Below are 12,223 nucleotides of genomic sequence, written 5' to 3'. Positions count from 1 at the left end.
TCTAGACACTGGTAGTGGTGATGGTGAAGATTGAGGTTTGGATGGAGCTCCGAATGACTTAGGTGAGGTGGAGATAGGGAGGAGGAGGGTTGCATTAATAAAAGTCTGAAAGTAGAATGACAGAGCACTGAGATTTAAACCACATATAATTGAGGCTGATTAGCTCAAAAAGAGGAAGGGGGGTTTGGGCAAGAAGATAATTGAAGATGATTGCCAAACTGACATTACGTCAGTTTTGAGTTTGAGTTTGATTTTTGTAATGAGCTTTTTACAAAGATACCATGCATGTATTCATTGTACTCAGCTCTATTTGAACAAAGGGCATCATTCACTCATTTTAATGAGGCAGTACTTATGTTATGTTTCACATGCAGTCATAATAAAAAGAAATTCTAAGGTTTTACATATCACAAACTGCTTTTGGAGTTTATTTTAATGACTCTATGTATTATCTGATGTGTTGTTTTTCATCTAAGATTGCATTTAATTAATTTTAGAAACCAGTAAGAATCACATTATGTTTTTTAATATGCCCTCATACAGTACACCTTAGAATTGAAAGACAGTTTACTTTCTCTTTTACACAACTGTAGGGGTGGAACATACTGGCAGTAAGTTACGTGCGAGAATGTACAGTATGTTGCACATTTGGAAAGAGATAAGAAACATCCTCAACCACAACAATGACTACTATTTGGATAATTACCTTAAGATAAAAGGTTAGCAACCTATGGTAAATGTTTTTATTGGGGGTGGGAATTTAACACATTAACTGCGATTAATTAATTTGAAGAAAATAACGCATTAAAAAAATTACGCATTTCATTGCATTTTGCATTCCAAGCAAAGGGGAACTTTTGTCAATGCACAATTTCCTGGTATACCGATTACACTGATGCTAAACTCAGAGCTACAAAAAATCAGAAGAAAGCGCGTTGCTAGGATTGATCGAAGGCAAATTTCATTTCAAAAGAAACCACCTTTTATCAAGGTGGAATCCTTGATAAAAGTGTGATTTTGTGCAAAAAGGAGTTTGCATACCACCAAAGCACTTCAACCTCAACAGTACCATCTAAATGCAAAACATGTTGCAGCATGGGAGCTGTTAGCTCTAGCAGTCCGAGTACCAACAAAAGGTGTCGGCAGCCCAAACTTGTTGAAATGACTGGCTTCAGGACCAAAATTAGTAAGTCAATATTGGACAAACTTACAAACTCTCTGGCAAAATGGCTTGCTCTGGACTGTAGACCACTATCAGTGGTAGAAGATAGGGGGTTAGAAAATGTGCTACAGTTAGCGTCAGGTGATCCAACTTTCCAACTGCTGTGCTGAAAGACTATTTCAAGTAAAATTCAACAGCTTTATCACACTGAAAAGCGAGCAAAATTAGATGCATTACAGACAGCCCTGCTAATATGGAGGAACTACACCAGCAGCAAACAAGACTGGGGCAACACAAAGAGCCATGTTTCCACACAGTGGAATTCAACGCTGGATTAACGCTCGACAAAAACACAAGCTAGTCATTTTAACTCCATCGGAGCTGGTTAAACTCCAAAAGCTGGGGACTGTCCTTGAGTCATGCAGGTAAATAAAACAATTTTTTAACTTATTATTACTGTTTCTTCAAAAAGCTCTATAGTTGACAGTTATTGTATAGATTAATAATTACTTTCTCAAACTGTCTACTGCAGGTTTGTGACTGAGCTTCTTGGAGGTGAGACATATGTCTTATGTTTAGTGGTTTTACCTGCTTTCTGCCATCTGCATCACACCATGGAGGTCTCCAATGATGACTCAAACTACATGGTGAAATTTAAGACTGCCTTCACAAAGGACCTATCCCAACGTGTAACTACGCTCAACCATCAGTGGCTCAAGATAACTACTGTGCTTGACCCAGGCTTTAAGGATTTAAAGTGTCTTGCAAGGGGAGAGTGAGAAGAGGTTTGGACCATCCTTGAGGTCCTGCTGCAGGAACAGTGTAAAGATGCCAGCACAAAGGCGCCAGCAAAGACAAAGAGGTTCCTCCTCTCGTCATTGTCTTGAGACTCTGATTCAGATGAGGAAGCTCTGTGTAACAGGGCCCTGAGTTTGTACAGAGCAGAATCCACCATCAGCGAGACAGACTGCCTGCTGCAATGGTGGTCCAGTCGAGCAGGGACCCACCCACAGCTATCTGTCCTGGCCCGCAAGTATTTGATTAGTCCTGCCACTTCTGTCCAATGTAAGAGACTGTTCTCACCTGCAGGTCACATAGTAACAAAAAAGAGAACTGTCTTGAGCTCTGAAAATGTGAACAGGCTAGTTTGTCTAAGTAACTGGCTGAAAGAGATGGACAGTAAGTAAGCATGGAAGTATTTTGAGTCCAATGGTTTTGTTATTTTTTGCACTAAAATGTTCGATGATCACACTGTTTTAGCCTAATGTACACCTAATGGTGAAGCTGGTGAAATAACCTTTCATGTTTCTGCCTTATTTTCTTAAGAAGAAAAACTGCTCCCCAGTTTCACCCATCGTGGCCAATTTGTACATGGAAGAAGTGGAAAAGAGGGCGTTGCTATCCTACCCTGGAACACCACCAAGCCATTGGTTCAGATATATGGATGACACCTGGGTGAAAATCAAATCTCAGGACGTACTACATTTCACGGATCACATTAACTCGGTGGACCGACACATCAAATTCACCAGGGAGAATATGAAAAGTGGCAGGTTAGCCTTCTTAGACGGTGAGATTTCCATCAGTAATGGGGGACATCTAAAAGCTGACGTGTACCGTAAACCTACGCATACGGATCAGTATCCAAGGTTTGACTCTCATCATCCACTGGAGTACAAACTGGGTGTCATCAGGATGCTACAACACAGAGCGAACACCATCCCCACTGACACAGCGGCCAGGGAGGCAGAAGAACAGCACATCAAGAAGGCCCTGAGTAAATGTGGTTATCCCAGCTGGACTTTTGTCAAAGCTGGGAAGGCACCTAAAGAAAGCTCCAGCCGATCCAGAAGAGAAGGACAACCGCTGCCCAAGCGAAAACCTGTAGTGATCCCATATGTGTCAGGAGTATCGGAACAGTTGAGACGCATTTTTTCTAAACACCGGGTCTCTGTGGCTTTTAAACCCCAAAATACGCTGCGCCAAAAACTGGTCCACCCCAAGGATCGGGTCCCCCGATGCAAACAGAGTAACATAGTGTACGCTGTTAAGTGCCAGGAGGATTGCCAGGATTTATACATCGGGGAAACCAAACAACCTCTAGCGAAGCGGATGGCACAACACAGAAGAGCAACCTCATCAGGCCAGGACTCTGCAGTTTATTTACACCTACAGGCCAGTGGACACTCTTTCAACGATGAGGATGTACACATCCTGGACAGGGAAGAACGCTGGTTTGAGCGCGGAGTCAAGGATGCCATTTACGTGATGTGAAAAGATTTTGTTTATTATTCAAATATGCTTTGCTTGTGATTGTGTAAACTCTGAATGATGATTCACCCTGATAAAACATGAAACCTTGCCTATGCTTATCAAATGCCTGTGAAGACAAGTTCCTGTGCAAAAAGCAACGGAAAATGCCACTTAAGCAGACGTTTAGTATAGTACGGACAGAATGTTTAGTAAGATATGCATTTGTCAGTTAAGCAATATATTCTGAGAACAGGCGGAGACTGCCTCCGTCTGCTGTGTAACCTACGTGCCTATATAACCTGCAATAAAGAAGAGTACTGTGTGACTCTCTCTCTCTTTAGAGAGTTCACCCATGTACATATGATTTTTTATATTGTCTCACTGTGTCTCTGTTTTACTTTGGCAGCTTTCTATTTGGGAAATTTTCCCCTGACATTTCTTGGTCCTTCGAAACCGGATGAGACAGCCTATTTAAAGCAGCTCTCACAGAAAGCACCTCACCAGGTCCCGTCGGTACGAGAAGCCCACGTTGCAACGTTTTACAAGCGGTCCGCACCGTCGGGGGCTGATCAGGTGCATCTGAAGAAACCAGCGCCAAGGTAGGACAGACCACTTTGAGATAATAAAGGTTTGCGCAAAAACGAAAACGAAACTTAAGACTCGTCCAAGACAGACTGGAAGCATTAAGCTCGTCCTGAGGACTGGTAGTCAGCTCGCCCGCAGAGGGTTGGAAGCAGTAAAATAAATATTGAGCTCGTCTAAGAATGATTGGTAGCTCCCCGAAAGGGTAAAAATAGACTCGCCTGTAAGACGGAATTGGTAGTCCTGCGTGGACTCATTCCGCAGTTTAAAAAGGCTGGAAGTCAGGGACTCGCCTGTAAGACGGAATTGGTAGTCCTGCGTGGACTCATTCCGCAGTTTAAAAGGCTGGAAGCACTACGCTCGCTTCAAGGAAGCTGGTAGCGTGAACGCGCGTTAAAACTGTCTGTCTTTTATTTTTTTTTTGGTGGAATAAGTTGATTTCTACAGCACAATAAGGAGGCTGAACTATTCCACTGATTTGTTTACTGTCGGTTGCTGAAGTACTGGTGAATCGAGAAGAAGGTCGTGTTTTATCACATAAAGTTGACACCGCTTTTGAGAATAGCTCAAAAATAGAAGGGCGTGTCAGCCACCTCTCTCTGTTCTCGTGCCAGCGAAAGCGCCGCAGGTGTGTGTGTGTATTACTAAGCGCTAAATACATAAAGAACTATCAAATAAAATAAATCAAAATTAAATATGGGAAATAAATCTACAAAACCCGAATTGACTGCAGATGAACAATGGTTAGAGAAAAAATGCCCTGGTGCAGGACAGATAAGCGCAAATAGGTGGAGAAATCCCAAAAAAACAAACTGCACCGCCTGGGAGGGGAACTGTAGCCCTGGCCAAATACAGCAATTAAGTAAATGCCTACACGCAGAGATAGAAAAGACTAGTGGTAAAAAGAAGGTCCTGCGCATGTACGAGTACGTAAGTTTCTTTGTACCATGGCAGGAGGAAAGTAAGAAGCGTGAAGAGAAAAGAAACAAAAAGCAAAATAAACAAAGCGAAAAGCCACCTACCGAAACCACCAATCCTCCTCCTTATCAACCACCTCCCTCAGTCCCGGGTCCCCCTGATACTGAGCAACCATACCCCCCAAATCCTTATCCCCCTGTTTCAAAAAATCCCTTTGTGAAACCACAAGACCCTTATGTCTGAGCGAGACAACAACTGGACCTAATGACCCGCGAAGACCCACCGCCATGGCCTCCAGGCCCGTTAGGGCAATTTCCGTTAATTCAGGCGCCAAACCCAGATTACGGAAAAATAGGAGAAACAAAACAAAAAGAAAACGAGTCTGCCTCTGACTTCCTAGACAGACTACGACCAGTCTTTAGACAAAACTCAGGTCTAGAATATGATGAGGGCGTGAACACCCCTTTTGAACAACAAGTAAAAAACGCGTTTCTAAAAGGCCTCCTCCCAAAGGTCCGCGCCCACGTAGATAAACATTGGGTCACTCAAAATACCGGAAGTCTAGCTGATGCTTTACAGCATGCAGAGCATGCAGTAAAAGTACAGAAAAACAAAACAGCACTGCCAGACTATGAGAAACCATTTCATTTGCATGTGGATGGCAGCTCAGGCTATATGAAAGCAGTATTGACCCAAGCTTTTGGTGACAAACAACGACCGTTAGCCGTTTACTCATGTGAACTAGATTCAGTAGCCTCAGGCCTACCTACATGTGTGCAAGCCTGTGCAGCAGCAGCAGAGGCTGTTAAAAAATCTGCCGACATTGTTTTGGGACACAAGCTGATTATCAAGGTCCCACACGCAGTAACTCCAATACTACTACAGGCTAATCTTTCTTATCTAACACATGCAAGACAGCTCTCCTACGTAGGCATCCTGCTCTCACAGTCACACATCACTGTTGAAAAGTGTGGTCAGCTAAACCAAGGCACCCTGCCCTCAACAAAAGCAGAGTGGATGACAAAACTACTGGAAAACAAAGAAATAGTTTTGAGCAACCAACTGCCGCGTGATTCTCTCCCAGTCTCTTCCAGGTCCTGCTCACAACACCCACAGCATGCAAGATCGCTGAACGACCCTCGTGGATTCATCAAAGCCACACAAAGAAGGTTGAACCAATCCAAGACCCACCAACATCTCCTTAAAGTGAGTGATAAGTTTAGACTCTGGTCCTCCCCAACCTCTAGTGTTCGCTCGGTGGGGGGTAGGGTGATCAGTGGCAACACTCGTGATCCCACTCCTCTGGCTGAGGTCTACTCATTAGAGGCTACGGGTGTGTCTGGTGGTCGAGAAGAGGAGAACACTCACAGGAATGGAGATGCTAGACAAAGAACCCAAGATTCCACTGAGGGAGAAAGGAGAGATGGACATAGACGACGTCAATATTGGACAACAGGATGCCAGCTGACAACAGTCACGACCCTGTGCTTCATGTTTGTGTTCTCAGTGTTCCTGACAATAGCCATCCCACTAAACTCATTCCACATTGGAGGCTATCAAGGTGACAAGTGGAACGAATATGACTGGTACCTGTCAAGCACGGACTGGGACCAAGGCTGGGACACTGTCTTCACCTATACTGGCAACGACTGGACACCCTACAGTGAGTACTGGCTGTGTGGACAACGTGCCTACTTCATACTGCCACCCGGATGGACGGGCACCTGTGCCCCAATCTTCATTTCAGACCACACCTTCAGGATGTCAGCTGTAAATATCTCTCAGACTACAAGACGACGACGAGACGTCTCCGCAGTGCAACCACATGACCCCATCTATGGCAGTGATGTGCCAGAGGGATTTAAGCTTTGGACCACCGGACAAAAGGTCCTCCACTCACTGTTTCCATGGGTGGGCACCGGAAAGAACATTTTAAGGATTGAAACTTTGGATTACCGCTTTGGACTGTTCCTGAATGCCTCGTGCAAAATCAACAATCAACAAAATGAAGAGATTGATGCCCTGCGCATAACTGTGATGCAACACCGAGTCGCACTGGACATGATTCTGGCTGAAAAAGGAGGACTCTGTATACTCTTTAACAACACATGCTGTACGTACATTCCAGATAATGTCCACTCTTCCAACATGACCGACGCCTTACGCACGCTGAAACAACTCAGGGACGCTCAGCAACAGGACTATGTCACGAACACTGAAGATTGGCTTACCTGGCTGTTGAGTGGTTCCTGGAAATCTCTTATTAATAAAAGGACTGGTTTTTGTAGGAGTTCTTCTACTCCTACTCTGTTGTTTTACTTCTTGTATTTTGCCATGTGCACAATCAATGATTAATAAAGTTGTTGCAGTTCATGTGCAGGCATACCTGACACTGCCCATGGACGAAGATGATGATAATCCACCTGACACTGAAATGCTGTGATACACCAATGTATGACGTGCTGATTAAAAATGCGCCGCAAGAAATCATGCACAGATAATAAACCAATGGTGTTTTAACTAGTGTGAAAGTTAAACAACAGGAGGGAAATGTGAAAAGATTTTGTTTATTATTCAAATATGCTTTGCTTGTGATTGTGTAAACTCTGAATGATGATTCACCCTGATAAAACATGAAACCTTGCCTATGCTTATCAAATGCCTGTGAAGACAAGTTCCTGTGCAAAAAGCAACGGAAAATGCCACTTAAGCAGACGTTTAGTATAGTACGGACAGAATGTTTAGTAAGATATGCATTTGTCAGTTAAGCAATATATTCTGAGAACAGGCGGAGACTGCCTCCGTCTGCTGTGTAACCTACATGCCTATATAACCTGCAATAAAGAAGAGTACTGTGTGACTCTCTCTCTCTTTAGAGAGTTCACCCATGTACATATGATTTTTTATATTGTCTCACTGTGTCTCTGTTTTACTTTGGCAGCTTTCTATTTGGGAAATTTTCCCCTGACACGTGAAAAGGGAAAGACCATCTCTGAATCGAGGAGGGGGCCTAAGGGTACATCTTTCGCCATCTTACAATGCTGTGATTGCAGCCATTCCCCAACTCTCTGTGAATGGTACTCATGGCCATTGATCAGTGTTCTTTGATCAGTGGGTTTTGGTCAGTGATTGCTGATCAATGGTCATGGGAATTTGCATAATTATGATTAAGGAACTGACCTCACAGCCCATTGTTCCTTCAGTGGGCTGGTTTCAGTCATTATGCAAATGTACTGTTTGTAAGGTTTGGGGAAACCTGCAGTCAGCTGAGACTGAAGAAGTCACTTGGATGAATGATGAAACGTTTCTCCCACAAAACGCTACGTCCAGATGAACAGAATCAACTTTTGGAGATTTACTTTCCTGGATGATTGAGAATGCATCAAGACGATGCACTTTATGTTGAAATTTGTATTATTATTATTATTATTTAAAGACAATACTATTTTGAAAATGTACTTAAAGTACTTAAAATAACACTTTAATTTTAAGTCTGCCCAATTTTGGCCAGGGATATTATTTTTGTTTCTCTGTTTTGAATTGAAATTCAGTTTAAATACTTTTTTCCCCCCCAGAAATTAAATGAGCTTGAGTTCTTGAGTTACAATATTCATGTCCATGTCTGTTATTATTCTGCTGCCCACTAAAATCCTTTTAAATTAAAAAAAAACATTTGCGCTTTGGGGCAGATTTTCTTGTGTGATTAATCGAGAAAAATTAATTAAAATGTCTGTAATTAATTAGATTTTTTTGTTTTTATCGAGTCACAACCCTAGTTTTTATCTTTGCTTTTTCCCTTTTTTTTTTTAAACAAAGTAGTTTAAATGCACAAGTCATGTCATATAGTCACCACTGATTTGTACCTATAAGGAGAGTTGTTTTCTATCTTAGGCATTCATGGCAGAAATACTAATTAAGACGTACAGCAGAATATTTATTTGGGAAGTGAGACTTTTTGTTTACTTTTTGTTTAGAGTGTATAGCAGTAGTAGAGTCATTAACTCTTTTTGTGGTTAGACATTAAGGGCATACATGAGAGAGACACCTTGGAGATGAATGTTGAACTCACACATGCAGAAACTCTGAGTAGAACCAAAAACATTCTCTTCCTCCTTACACTGAGCTGATGTCGCTTGGGAAAAGTGAAGCACTATGTCTATCAAACAAACAAAGCTACATGGTCAAACAGTGTAAGCCAATTTACACCAAAATACAGATTACAATGGATTATTCTCATATTGTCTGATACACTTGCACTGCAGTTCAGTATTAAGACATTAATCAACTGCAAGTGCTCCAAACTTACTTCGGTTTATCACTTGCAAATCGGTATGTTGACAACACACCTGACAATGTGTCTGTTGGTACAAGATCATAATTATTTCCTGCAGTGATTAGAACTAAACTGCATTTTGAAGTATATCCTGTTTGATGACTGTTGAACCAATCAGTCTAGACAACTGGAATTTTCTGTTTCATAATCAAACAGACTACCAGTAAGTTATGTGCAAGAAGGTACATTGCATGTTTGGGAACATATGATGAATTTCTATCAGCCCAACAATTGCTGTTTGGATGTTATAATGAAAGACTAATAAAATATAATAGAGGTTTTTTATCTTGGCTTTTGTCTGTACCCAAAAAGTTTAATTGCACAAGTCATGTCATATGGTCATCACTGATTCGTACCTATAAGGATAGATTTTTTTCTATATTACACATTCATGGCAGAAATACTAATTAAGATATAAAGCAGAGTATTTATTTGTGAAATGAGCTTTTCTGCATACTGACACAGCATACTTTGTTAAATGTTTTTTTTGTTTGTTTTTTTTACATAAATGCTTTTCTCATAATCATAATAGCTATAGTACCTCTACAATAACACATATAAAAATGCTGTTACAATGTTGCAGGTAGCTTCTTTTTTTTAAATTACATCGTCATACATAAAACCTGTAGGAATAGATTCAAAATGTCTTGCTGTGTTTTTTTTCCTCTGGAAAGGTGGGACTTCCCACCAGCACACTGACTCATCACTCACCTGTTGCTATTTATGGACAGGGTTCGTTTTTTTTCTCACTTGTATGTTGTTCTTCCAATTACTGCACTACAGTATAGCCTTCCTTGCTGTTGATTTACCTGTTCATGCAGATGGTGCCAGCTCTCTGTAGACCTTCTGTGGAAAACTTGGACTTCACTTCCGGAATGGAAAATTTGTTATCTTGGCTTTTGTCTGTACCCGAAAAGTTTAATTGCACAAGTCATGTCATATGGTTACCACTCACATGTACAGCGGGTAAAATCAATTTCTAAAGGTGCTATTGATATGAAATACAGTAAGTCAGTAAATTCGGTTATGTGTAATAATGACAAATGACACAGGGAAAAAGTATTGAACACATTAAGAAAGGGAGGTGCAAAAAAGCACAAAAAGTGAAAATATATGGAAAGAAGTAAAGCTAAGAGTTCATAGAAGGGGGCCACTGAACTTTGAGGATTTGAAGACTGTGTCGAAAAATGGGCCAAAATCACACCTGAGCAATGCATGACACTAGTTTCTCCATACAGGAGGCGTCTTGAAACTTTCATTACCAACAAAGACTTTTGTACAAAGTATTAAATACATTTAATTAAGTTACAGCTGGTTTCCCTTTTTGCACTTTCTATGCCTTTCTTAACACCTCCCTCTGCAACTGGATCCTGGACTTTCGTCCATGTCAAGAGCGAGGAGTCTGCATACAGAGAGGAGGTGCAACAGCTAACGGACTGATATTGAGTCAACAACCCGTTTCTGAACGTAGAGAAAACAAAAGAGATGACTGTCGACTTAAGGAGAGTACGGAAAGAGCACTGTCCACTTAACATTGATGGATCCTCTGTGGAGGTCGTCAAGAGCACCATATTCTTTGGTGTTCACCTGGCGGAGAACCTCTTCTGGTCCCCCCACACCAGCTCCATAACTAAGAAGGCCCAACAGTGTCTCTACTTCCTGCGGAAGCTGAGGAAAGCCCATCTTCCAGCACCCATTCTCACCACCTACAAAGGGACTATCGAGAGCGTCCTGAGCAGCTGTATCACTGTGTGGGATGGTAACTGCACCGTATCAGATCGCAAAACCCTACAACGGATAGTGATAACAGCTGAGAAGATCATTGGAGCCTCTCTTCCCTCCATCAGAGACACCTATTACACCCACTGTATCCGCAAAGCATCAGCATTGTGGACGACCCCACGCACCCCTCACACACACACTTCACCCTGCTGCCTTCTGGCATTCGAGCCATCAGTGCCATACTGTGAAACAGTTTCTTCCCCCAAGCCGGGAAATTTTTGTATCAATACCACCTATAGAAATACATTTACTTAGAAAATTGGCGACGTGTTTAATACTTATTTTACCCGCTGTATTTCAATTGATGAGTTTAAGGAACATGAACTGTTGATGTCTGACAATTTACTTTCATTACTTAAAGTACATTTTCTGTTTTAATGTGTCTATTATTAATGAACTCATACATGCATTCATCTAACAGTTTTCTCTCCGGGTACAATAACATCTCACTGCATGCCTCACCATATTCCACCAAATGACATTAAAGAAGTTCCAGGTCAGGTTTTAGTCTGGTAAAGGCGCAACTTCTTAATCAATTTGAACTTTTCTAACATATGTAACCGCATGTAACTGGGCAGATACTGTACATTTCAGAAACTTGTGAACATAAGTAAACCTGGAACCTTTATAAACACCAATAATCCAGCTATGACTAAAGAATGCAGGAAATACCAATGCTTTTTTTTTTTAGCATAAGTGAAGAATAGTAGAAAACAACTTATAATATTAGTTGTAGATTTGAAGACTGTATTTTTAAGTATTAAAAAAAATAAACATGCTTACTTCATAAAGCAATGATGTAAAATCAGTTATATGCTTAACTTATGGTGAGTCTACTAGAAATTCTTGCCTATTTTATCATACAGCAATATACACAAATAGTAACATGTTTTTTCACAAAACTGTAGGCTCCTCTGTAGTTTCATCACTGAATATTCTTCTTTCCATAACAATTATTCCAAAATTAAAGTCTAAAGTTAACAACAAAAATATGATTTCAGCCTAAAATTGTAACCATAGCTTTGCTATACTTATTTTAAGCTGGATGGAAACAACTCACTAAAGTAAACCCAGCATATCACTCACAGACTCAAAAAAATCCCCTTTCACGAATGTATTGCGGCTCACATAATTGCGATACACATAATCCAGACATACATGTTGTATTTTATAAACAATGACAAAGGCAAATG

Source organism: Oreochromis niloticus, linkage group LG11, assembly GCF_001858045.2.
Source record: "Oreochromis niloticus isolate F11D_XX linkage group LG11, O_niloticus_UMD_NMBU, whole genome shotgun sequence".
NCBI lineage: Eukaryota > Metazoa > Chordata > Actinopteri > Cichliformes > Cichlidae > Oreochromis > Oreochromis niloticus.
Note: the sequence above shows the minus strand (reverse complement) of the source record.